Raw genomic sequence first — 12,525 nt, forward strand, 5'->3', positions numbered from 1 at the left:
ACAGTGAGGAGAGGGGAAGTGAAGGGGCATGTGTTGCATCTCCTGTGGTTGCATGGGAAGGTGCCATGGGAGGGGGTTGAGGTGTAGGGGGTGATGGAGGAGTGGACCAGAGTGGCACGGAGGGAACGATCCCTACGGAATGCCGCCGGTGGGGAGGGGGGGTGGTGAAGGGCAGATGTGTTTGGTGGTGGCATCATGCTGGAGTTGGCGGAAATGGCAGAGGATGATCCTTTGAATGCGAAGGCTGGTGGGGTGATAAGTGAGGACAAGGGGGACCCTATCATGTTTCTGGGAGGGAGAAGAAGGTGTGAGGGCAGATGCGTGGGAGATGGGTCGGACACGGTTGAGGGCCCTGTCAACCACCGTGGGTGGAAAACCTCGGTTAAGGAAGAAGGAGGACATGTCAGAGGAACTGTTTTTGAAAGTGGCATCATCAGAACAGATGCGACGGAGGTGAAGGAACTGAGAGAATGGGATGGGGTCCTTACAGGAAGTGGGGTGTGAGGAGCTGTAGTCGAGGTAGCTGTGGGAGTCGGTAGGCTTGTAATGGATATTGGTGGACAATCTATCACCAGAAATTGAGACAGAGAGGTCAAGGAAGGGAAGGGAAGTGTCAGAGATGGACCATGTGAAAATGATGGAGGGGTGGAAATTGGAAGCAAAATTAATAAATCTTTCCAGGTCCAGACGAGAGCATGAAGCAGCACCGAAGCAATCATCAATGTACCGGAGAAAGAGTTGTGGAAGGGGGCCGGAGTAGGACTGGAACAAGGAATGTTCCACATACCCCATAAAGAGACAGGCATAGCTGGGGCCCATGTGGGTACCCATAGCCACACCTTTTATTTGGAGGAAGTGAGAGAAGTTAAAGGAGAAATTGTTCAGTGTGAGAACAAGTTCAGCCAGACGGAGAAGAGTAGTGGTGGATGGGGATTGTTCGGCCCTCTGTTCGAGGAAGAAGCAGCAAGCCCTCAGACCATCCCAGTGGGGGATGGAGGTGTAGAGGGATTGGACGTCCATGGTGAAGAGGAGGCGGTTGGGGCCAGGGAACTGGAAATTGTTGATATCATGTAGGGTGTCAGAGGAATCACGGATGTAGGTGGGAAGAGACTGGACAAGGGGTGAGAGAATGGAGTCAAGATAGCAAGAAATGAGTTCCGTGGGGCAGGAACAGGCTGACACGATCAGTCTGCCGAGACAGTCCTGTTTGTGGATTTTGGGTAGGAGGTAGAAGCGGGCCGTCCGAGGTTTGGAGACTATCAGGTTGGAAGCTGTGGAAGGAAGACCTCCAGAGGAGATGAGGTCAGTAACAGTCCTGGAAACAATGGCTTGATGTTCAGTGGTGGTGTCATGGTCCAGGGGGAGGTAGGAGGAAGTGTCTATCGGTGTGTCTCTTACACATCTTCCACATTATGCTTCTTTGATGGCATCATCACATGGAAGCTGACCCTCACCAGGTTCCTGGCCCTCCTGCTCTTCATCATCCGAGGAGCTCTCAGCCTCCTCTATTTCTCTCTCTGGCAAGGGAACCCTCCCTCTTTGAAGCGCCAGGTTGTGAAAGGCACAGTCGCCCACTACTATGCGAGAGACCCTCTCAAGAGAGTACTGCAGAGCCCCACCTGAGCGCCACAGACATCAGAAGCGCACCTTCAGGATGCCAATGGTCTGCTTGATTGTGGATTGTGCCAAGCTATGCACTTCGTTGTGCCTCTCCCCCAAGGCACACTGAGTGACGCACAGGTGTCAAGAGCCATTGTTTGAGCAGGTACCCCTTCTCCCCAAGCAGCCGGCCTTGTACTCGCTGAGGCCCTTTGAATATGTGAGGCACCTGGGAGTCCTGAGTCAGGATGTGTGAGTCATTTTAATTCCCAGTGTACCTGGCACAAACCTGCATTATGTACTTCTAATGATCGCACATCAGTTGAACGTTGATGGAGTGGAAACATTTCCTGTTGATGAACATTAGGGGCTGATGCCATGGAGCCCTCAAAGCCACATGTGTGTAGTTGATTGCACCCTGCACTCTAGGGAAGTCTGAGATAGCTGCAAACCCCTTAAATCTAGCAGCCTGGCCATCTTAATCAAGTATGAACCTCACATAATGATGAGCCTTACTGTAGAGGGCATCAGTCACATCCTTGCTGCATTTATGTGTGGCAGGCTGCGAAATGTCACACTGGTCCCCTGTGGATCCCTGGAACGATCTGCAGGCAAAGAAATTGAGTGCGGTGGTGAACTTCAAGGTCACAGGCAGGGGATATCCACCCACTCCATGGCGTGTTAGATCCTCCTGCAGAATGTGGCAGATGTGATCCATCAGATCTGTGGACAAGCACAGACATGTATGGGCATTGTCTCTCACTCATCTGCAAATAGGAGAGTCTTCTTCAATAAGCCCCTGGTTGAGCGAGTCACCTCTGTGGTATGAGTCTAACCTCTTGATCTTCTGGTTCTTGCTGGGGCTCCCCTGGACCCTGGACCTCAGGCAGGGCCACCTCCCGAAGCTGCGCTTGGCAGCGCCAGTCCCTTCTTCTTTTCCTCTATTCTGTCAGTACCATCAAAAAGGCAGCATTGAGCCCAGGCTCCATTATTCAATCCTTCTCCCTGTGGACTGATAGATAACAACGGATGAATGATTAATGGGGAAAAATAGTAAAGCTCCCACTCGCAAACAAAAAGCTACTGTCATGGCTTAGAGCTCCATCCTCACTACTAACTTTGTTGCTGATACAGTCTTGTAGCTGAGGCACAAACTCACAGAGAGAGGTGACCAAGATGCCAACCCTGATACATAACATCTTAATTCCACAGAAATTGGAAAAATTTTGGATGCATTAATGACATGCACCACCTTACCAAACTCACTCCTCCAATCTCAGATGTGGCAAACTGATTAAAGTTAACTTGCATATGAGTTATGACTGGATGCCCTTTGGCTCATTATCCATGCCGATTGGAGAAAGCACATTAGAGGCTTTCATTGATGATCTGGTACATATGCAGCAGCTGTGCCTCCTTAATGTTGTCTCAATTTTCACATTCCTGTGTGTTAATGTTGAAATGGAATGACTGTGAAGCCCATGATTCCTGCAGTCTCTTTTTAAAGAGCCATGAATGGAAATGGCTCCAATAGAACCTTCTCAAGAAGATCTTCCACTTTTCTCCCATCTCTGGCTTCATTTCAATGTTTTGAGCACTAGCAGTTGAGGCAGCCCCATGAACTAGGACCCTTAGTGCAGCCCTGGGCTCCTCCCCCAACTCTGAACCCTCCCATCCAGATTCTTCCCCAGTTTCGATTTCTGACTGTGCATTGATTTCAACTTTACAAGATGGTGGTGCGCAGATTTTACTTTGAGACCAGCTTTGACCCTCCCTCCATGACTGCTACTGTCCCTCCAATTTTCCTGGAATCCCACAGTGTGCAGGTAGAGCTCCCTCCTGTTATTCTCCAGCCTCCCCCAATAATCCTGGATCTCATAGTCATTGTGGTCAATATTCCAACCCTCCCAACTGAACCCACAACTATAGATGTCCCAATGCCCATGTGGACTTCACCCTCACATCTCGAAGCTGTCTGCACAGTCACATACAGGGGAGACCCCCCCCCCCAACCCAGGAAAGTTTCACATACCACCCTTTGTATTAACTTTGTTTCTCTTGCCAAGGATGCTGCAGATGCCCCCCTATCCCTGACCATCTCAGCTGCAGCCCAGTACCAAGACAGACAAGAGCATGGCCAGCGACAGTGAGACTATTACCACGCCCTGCACACCAAGCTGTGCCTTTTCCCAGTTGAGCCCACAGCAATTGCCCTTCCCTGGAGCTGGACTACAACATGTGCCATGCATAGCCCTGTACCTGTTCCACAAAGCCCCAGGACTGACTTCACTCTGGCACCCTGACGATTTGGCCCAGACCAGGGACTGTGGCTGTCTTTCTTTTGTTCTGACTGCTGACAACAGTGTCCCTCATCCTACCCCTTCCCATGAGTCTCTGTGCAAGCCCTCCCTCATGTGCAATTCTTTCCCCTCCTCCACCTTCATGAGTCTTTGTGCAAACCTTACCCTCTTGTGCCAAACTAATACTACCCCCCTTGTATTCCTGAGTCTGTGTGCTCCCCCTCCAATTTGTGTAGTTCTGTTCCCATTCCACCTCCTACTGTGTCTGCATTCCTGTCTTTCATGTTGGGTTCCAGCTTCCTCACCCTTGATCTCCCCTCTGCCTGCCAGCACTACCCCCAGCCCCCACACCGCCCCCCCCCCACCCCCCCACCCCACCCCACCTTTGGCAATTGCCCCCATGTGTCCTTCCCTTCTTCCCCCTAACCCCCCCACCCCCCCATCTTTGGCAATTGCCCCCCCCACCATGTTCCCTTCCCTCCTTCCCCCTTACCCCATCTTTGGCCATTGTCCTCCGTGTCTCCTTCCCTTTTTCCCCCTACCCCACTTTTGGCCATTGTCCCCCATGTCTCCTTCCCTCCTCCCCCCCACCACCCACTAACTCCCCCACCTCCCCCCTGGTCACAATGCTGTGTGGCTGCCCCGCCTGAGCCCCCAGATAATGCCCTCCCAGAGAATGGAAGAAGCCAGTGAGGGGAGCAAGCCTACACTCCCACCAGTGTAGCATCTCACTGACTTTGGTGACAACCAGGAGCAGTGCTGCAGCTAGACTTTGAGTGTTGCACTCACCTCCAATTCAGGAGCGAAATGAGGGCCAACAGCTGCACGCCACTTATTCCCAAACGTGTTTGGGACCGGTCTAATTGTGGCATGTAATTGGGAGAGGCTTCATGATTCCGGCATGTAGCATTTTTAATAAGCATTCGTGACACGGTAACGCTTGCAAATGGGGTCCCTGCCATGAATCAGCGGGAAACCTGACCTGCCTTCCATCTGCCATGAGAGTGGTGAGGGGATCATTCAAAACTGCTTTCCCAGCAGGGCTGGGAGGCAGGGTTCAGATTTTTGGCCTCACTCCAAATTTTCCAGGCCCACCCACCACAAAACTCACCACTGGCTGGATGGGAAAATTCCACCCATAGAACTTAGCATGAGGGATGGAGGTTAAAGTAAATAGAGGGAGAAACATAAGGAATGATCATTGACCATTCCCTTAAAGTTCAAGCAAACTAGCCAAAATAAACAGGATTCTGGATTGTACTGCTCTGTGTGTTCAGTAGGAAAGCAAGAACACAATAGCAAGGTTATATAGGACTCTTGATTAAAAAAATCATTTGGAGCACTGTGTACAATTTTGATCCCCAGCTCAGAAAGGGTATTGTTGTTTTAGAAGAGAGGCAAAAAGGGGAAAAATGAATGATTTTTCAGCCTGAGATCACTGAACTATGAAGGAGGGCTTGATGCCTCAGGCTTATGCAGACCTAGAGGGATTTTGATTCAACTGTTTCAAATAATCAAAGGAATAGATAACATGCAAGTAGATAGAAGCAAAATGCTGGAAATATCTAGCAGGTCAGGCAGCATCTTTGACGAGTGAAACAGAGTTAATATTTTAGGTGACATTTCTTCAGAGCTGGAAGAAGTTAAAGATGAAACAGGTTTTATGTAAATACTGGTTCAGGGAAAGGGGGCAGAGGAGGAAAGAATCAAAGGGAATCGCTGGATAAGGTGGAAGGCAGAAGAGATTAAATGACAAAAAGGGTGATGGTGCAAGGCAAAGAAGATGGAAATGAGACAAATAAAGAAACAAAAGGTAGTTGAGGGGAAGATCAAGTATCCAAATTAAAGTTCTTCCCATGAGAACCCGTATGGGTTCTAGCTATGTTCTGTTGAAGAGTCATACGGACATGAAACGTTAACTGTGTTCCTCTCCGCAGATGCTGTCAGACCTGCTGAGTTTTTCCAGCTATTTTTGTTTTTGGGTTCTAGCTATGCTTGCTTTCTCATGGGCTCTGTTCCACTCCTATTCAAGTCCCCTCCTTTTCTTTTTTAATTCTTTCACGGGATGTGGGCTTCACTGGCTAGGCCAGCATTTATTGCCCATCCCTAACTGCCCTTGAGATGGTGGTGGTGAGCCACCTTCTTGAACTGCTGCAATCCATGTGGTGTAGAGTGCTATTAGGGAGGGAATTCCAGGATTTTGACCCAGTGACAGTGAAGGAACGGCGATATATTTCCAAGTCAGGATGGTGCGTGACTTGGAGAAGAACGTGCAGGTGGTGGTGTTCCCATGCATCTGCTGTCCTTGTCCTTATTGATGGTAGAGGTTGCAGGTTTGGAAGGTGCTGCCAAAGGAGCCTTGATGAGTTGATACAATGCAACTTGTACATGGTACACACTGCTGCCACTCTGTGTCAGCAGTGGAAGAAGCACATATTTAAAGTGGTGAATGGGGTGCCAATCAAGCAGGCTGCTTTTTCCTGGATGGTTATTTTTTATTCATTCATGAGATATGGACATCGCTGGCTAGGCCAGCATTTATTGCCCTTCCCTAATTGCCCTCGAGAAGGTGGTGGTGACCTGCCTTCTTGAACTGCTGCATTTCATGTGCTGTAGGTACACCCACAATGCTGTTAGGGAGGGAGTTCCAGGATTCTGACCCAGCGACAGTGAAGGAACAGTGATATAGTTCCAAGTCAGGATGGTGAATGACTTGGAGGTGAGCTTCCAGGTTGCTGTGTTCCCATGTGGCTGCTGCCCTTGTCCTTCTAGATGGTAGCAGTTGTGGGTTTAGAAGGTTCTGTCTAAGGAATCTTGTTGAGTTCCTGCAGGGCATCTTGTAGATGGTACACACTGCTGCCACTTTGCGTCGATGATAGAGGGAGTGAATGTTTGTGGATGGGGTGTCAAACAAGCAGGCTGCTTTGTCCTGGATGTTGTCAAGCTTCTTGAGTGTTGTGGGAGCTGCACTCATCCAGACAAGTGGGGAGTATTCCATCACACTCCTGACTGGTGCCTTGTAGATGGTGGACAGACTTTGAAGAGTCAGGAGGCAGGTTACTTGCCACAGAATTCCTAGCCTCTGATCTGCTCTTGAGGCCATAGTATTTATAAGACTAGTCCAGTTCACTTTCTGGTCAATGGCAACCCCCCAGGATGTTGATAGTGCAGAACTCAGCAATGGTAATGCCAATGAAGGTCAAAGGGTGATGGTTAGATTCTCTCTTGTTGGAGATGGTCATTGCCTGCTACTTGTGTGGTGCAAATGTTACTTTCCACTTGTCAGCTCAAGCCTGGATATTGTCCAGGTCTTGCTGCATTTGCAAATGGACTGCTTCAGTATCTGAGGAGTTGCAAATGGTGCTGAACATTGTGCAATCATCAGCGCACATTCCCACTTCTGACCTTATGATGGAAGGAAGATCATTGATGAAGCAGCTGAAGATGGTTGGGCCTAGGACACTACCCTGAGGAACTCCTGCAGTGATGTCTTGGCACTAAGCTGATTGACTTCCAACAACCACAACCATCTTCTTTGTGCTAGGTATGACTACAGCAATTGGAGAGTTATCCCCCTGATTCCCATTGACTCCAGTTTTGCTCTAGTTTCTTGATGCCACATTCGATCAAATGCTGTCTTGATATCACCTCACCCCACCTCGGGAGTTCAGCTGTTTTGTCCATGTTTGAACCAAGGCTGTAATGAAGTCAGGAGCTGAGTGGCGCTGGCGGAATGCAAACTGAACATCAGCGAGCAGGTTATTGCTAAACAAGTGCCGCTTGATAGCACAGTCGATGACCTCTTCCACCACTGTACTGATGATCAAGGGTAGACTGATGGGGCAGTAATTGGCTGGGTTGGATTTGTCCTGCTTTTTTTGTGTACAGGACATACCTGGGCAATTTTCCACATAGCCTGGTAGACATAGCTGTACTGGAACAGCTTGGCTAGGGGCTCAGCAAGTTCTGGAGGCACAAGTCTTCAGTACTATTGCTGGAATATTGTCAAGGCCCATAGCCTTTGCAGTATCCAGTGCCTTCAGCCATTTCTTGATATCTCGTGGAGTGAATTGAATTGGCTGAAGACTGGCATCTGTGATGCTGAGGACCTCCGGAGGAGGACAAGATGTATCATCCACTCAGCACTTCTGGCTGAAGATTGTTGAGAATAGGGAAATTTGTGGACCCTCTTCCTCCAGTGAGTTGTTTATTTGGCCAGCATCATTCATGACTGGATGTGGCAGGACTGCAGAGCTTAGATCTGATCCATTAGTTGTGAAATCGCTTAGCTCTGTCTACCACTCACTTGCTGCTTATGCTGTTTGGCACACAAGCAGTCCTGTATTGTAGCTTCACCAGGCTGACACCTCATTTTTTGGTATGCCTGGTGCTGCTCATGGCATGCGCTCCTGCATTCTTCATTGAACCAGGGTTGATCCCCTGGCTAGGTGGTAATGGTAGAGTGTGGGATACGATGGGCCACGGGGTTACAGATTTTGGCTGAGTACAATTCTGCTGCTGCTGATGGCCCACAGTGCCTCATGTTTGCTCAGTCTTGGGTTGCTAGGTCTGTTTGAAATCTATCCCATTTAGCACAGTGGTAGTGCCACACAACACAATGGAGGGTATCCTCAATGTGAAGAGGGGTCTTGGTCTCCACAAGGAGTTGAGTGTTGCCACTCCTATCGATACTGTCTTGGACAGATGCATCTGCGGCAGGCAAGTCGGTGAGGATGAGATCAAGTATGTTTTTCCCTCTTGTTGGTTCCCTCACCACATGCCTCAGTCTAGCAGTTATGCCATTTAGGACTCAGCCAGTTTGGTTTGTGGTGGCGCTACTGAGCCATTTTTGGTGATGGACATTTAAGTCCCCCACCCCGAGTACATTCTGAGCCCTTGTCCCACTCCATGCTTCCTCCAAATGGTGCTCAACATGGAGGAGCACTGATTCATCAGCTGAGGGAATACAGTTTTTGGTAATCAGCAGAAGGTTTTTTTGCCCATTTTTGATCTGATGCCATGAAAGTTCATGGAGTCCAGAGTAAATATTGAGGACTCGCAGGACAACTCCCTCCCAACTGCATACCACTGTGACACCACCTCTGCTGGGCCTGTCCTGTCATTTGGACAGGACATTCCCAGGGATGGTGATGATGCTGTCTGGGACATTACCTGTAAGATATGATTCCGTGAGAATGACTATGTCAGGCTGATGCTTGACTAGTCTGTGAATCAGCTCTCACACTTTTGGCACAAGCCCCCAGATTTTAGCAAGGAGGGCCTTGCAGGGTCAACAGGTTTGAGTTTGCCACTGTCGTTTCCAGTGCCTAGGTCAATGCCAGGTGGTCCATCCAGTTTCATTCCTTATTGACTTGTTTTTAGTGGTTTGGTGTCAAGCTTCTTGAGTGTTGTTGGAGCTGTACTCATTCAGGCAGGTGGAGAGTATTCCATCACACCTCTGCCTTGTGCCTCATAGATGGTGGACAGGCTTTAGAGAATCAGAAGATGAGTTACACCATACAGGTCTTGCTATATATGAGCATGGGCTGCTTCAGTATCTGAGGAGTCCCGAATAGTGCTGAATATTGTGTAATCATCAACGAACCTCTCCAATTCTGACCTTATGATGGAAGGAAGGTCTTTGATGCAGCAGCTGAAGATAGTTGGGCAGATGGGCGCAGGAGCTGCTGCTGTCATCCGGAACACACAGACAGGAGCCCACAGAGATGACAAGCAGCACGTACGCCAACGTGAGATTTCTCTGTACCTCCCTGCTCACTACTGATGGATGGAGACCTAGCTGAGATACTGGGTGCCTCATCAATCTCCCATACTGACACTGACGGCCTGAGGTCAGTGCCTGTGTGATGGCTTGCAGGTCTGAGCACAACCCCAGGAACCCCTCATTCTGTCCCTGGAGTTGACTCTCCATGAGAGTTGCCACTCTCTCAATGGAGGTCGCAGTGCAGGTCATGAACTCCTCCACAATGGAGACCATGGCACGCAGACCCTTATATGGATCTCCGCCAGATCCTCCTCTAAACCCAGCTGGACATCCAGCATCTGTCGCCTAATGGATGACTCCAGAAGCTCAACATCTGCCTTTGACTGAGCATCATCCTGGTCCCGAGCAGTCCTCCAACTGCCAGCACACTGGGCACTCTCTGCCTCTGCCTGCATCTCAAGTAAGTGCAAAGTGCCCTCACCACTGTGCACTGACATTCTAGCTGCCAATCTAATGCCCACCTAGGTGCTGGTATCTGCATTGGTACCTGCTTCAGCGAGCGGGTGTGATGCTGGTGCAAGTGAAGCTAGGTGGTTCTCCGGTGTCAGGGGTGGCTCTTTGGGATCCAGAGAGTGAGTGTGTGCTGGTGAACCTAAAAGGGAGAACAAGTACATGTCATTAGTTTAAGTCACCACACTGTCACTGTGCATGCCAGGCACCCTGGTGAGACAATGGAGATCTGCATCATGGTGCCATCATCTTTCAGTGATCATTGAGGACTCCAGGTTCAAGACTCACATCAATGAAGGGACTACACTAGAATGGTTGCACAATCCAAAACTCTCACCTCTGTGCACTGCGGTCTTACCTTCATCTGATGCCCCCACCTCTCCACACCTAATTGCATGGGGACCATGCCGGCTCTCCAGTTCAAAGGTGTCCTTCTCGAACATGCTGAGCAGCAGCAGGTTGGGCAGGCCGCTGTCTTATGTGCCCTCCAGGCTTGGTTATGGCTCGTATTCTCCTGAAAGGACAGAGGAACATTGATTAGTCCACTCTCTACCTGCAGCACTATTGCAGCCTGGCCAACACCAGCTGAGGAACCCTTCACAGGGCACATCTGAGTGGTGGCCCTCAAACCACAAGGCACTCAATCCAAACAGCCAGGGCTCAACCCTTGGCCAGCGCTGGTGTCAGTGACAGTTGGCACTCAGACTCTAGCACCCCTGAACTCCAAGGGCAGATGGCCAGACCTTAACACTTCTGCACACTGATCCATACCAAGATGGTACTCACCCTTCCTGAGTGCAGCAGGTGATTAAACTGCTTCCGGCACTGCACCCATCTGCGCCGCACCACATCATAGCTGCTCACCAGCGCTGTCAACTCCTCCCATGCCGTCTTGGTGAAGTGCGGTGGCCTCCTCCTCCCATCTCTGGGGACAAGGGTGTCCCTCCTGGCTGCCACCTCCTCCAGCAGGACGGCAAGGCGCTCATCCGAAAAGTGGGGGGTTGAGTGCCCACCCGATTTGCCGTCTGGCCTGGCATCTCCAGCCGCACTCGACTCCATCACTTGAGTTGGTAACGCACAACAGACGTTCTTCCATGGCAGCCTTCCAGGATCTGCCTGGGCTGTTTCTAAACCAGCCACCGGGTCGCCATTGGACCTGGGGTCCAACAGGCACCCACCTCTGCACGGCCGTCCCCGACCAGTGATGAGCCGCGTTTCACGCTGGTGGCCTGCCGGTGTGAAATCTTGGTCGGAGGCTGATTGCGGGCGGTGGACCATTTCCTGGCTGCTCCTGGGCCCGGTGACCATGCCCACCTGACGACCTCAAAACCCCGTCCGAAGAGTTAGTGGCAGAGGAATTGCACTTCCTTCATTCTATAATCAATGGTTTGGTAGAATAGGAAAACGGATTTTCTTTTTACACAATGGTTGAGACACCGTTAAACGTTGCTGTTCAGGCTGATTTTAGTGTCCATGTGCAAGAAGCACAGAAAGTTAATGTCCAGCTACAGCAAGCAATTTGGAAGGCAAATGACAAAAGTGAGGAAGTCTTACTGCAATTGCGCAGGGCTTTGGTCTGACCACACCCGGAGCACTGTGTACAATTTGAGCATTGTGTACGGTTTGAGGACTGTACCTAGTGAAGGATATACTTGCCTTAGAAAGGATGCAACAAAGGTTTATGTGATAGATTTCTGTGATGAGGGTTATTTTGTGAGGAGAGGGTGAGTAGAATGGGCCTACACACGCCCGAGTTTTGAAGAATGAGAGGTGATCTCATCGACATGTATGAGATTCTGAGGGGCTTGACAGGGTAGATGCTGAGAGGTCCATTCCCCTGGCTTGGAGAATCTAAAAATGGGAGGCACCCTCTCAGGATAAGGGGGTGGCCATTTTGGACTGAGAGGAGGAGAAATTGCAAGGACTGTGAATCTTTGAAATTCAAGACCAGGAGGGGCTCAGTTCTATATTCAAAACTGAGACTGAGATTATTGGACTCTTAAGGGAATGGAGGAGACATGAAGATCTAGCAGGAAAGTGGAGTTGAGGTCAAGTGTCAGCCATGATCTTATTAAATGGCAGAGATGACTCAAGGAGCCCGATAGCCCACATTTACTCCCATTTCTTATGTAAATTAGCAAGTCGTAAGTGTTCCGATTTTGAAGGTTTTTCTGTCTCCGCAGTTCCCTTTGCCTCTACAGCCTAAAGTTGCTTCAAGCTAAGTTGATGCGTTAGGACAACAGGAAACCTGAGAGTCCGCACCAACTGGACCTAGAGGTGGTACCAGCTGGATTTGTGGTATGAGTTTGGTTTGCTGTGTTTCCTGAAAGCCCTCAGCGGGTCGGAGCTGGAGCAGATTGCCGGCGCATTGTGGGCACCCTTTTAAAGGGA

Source organism: Carcharodon carcharias, chromosome 13 (assembly GCF_017639515.1).
Source record: "Carcharodon carcharias isolate sCarCar2 chromosome 13, sCarCar2.pri, whole genome shotgun sequence".
NCBI lineage: Eukaryota > Metazoa > Chordata > Chondrichthyes > Lamniformes > Lamnidae > Carcharodon > Carcharodon carcharias.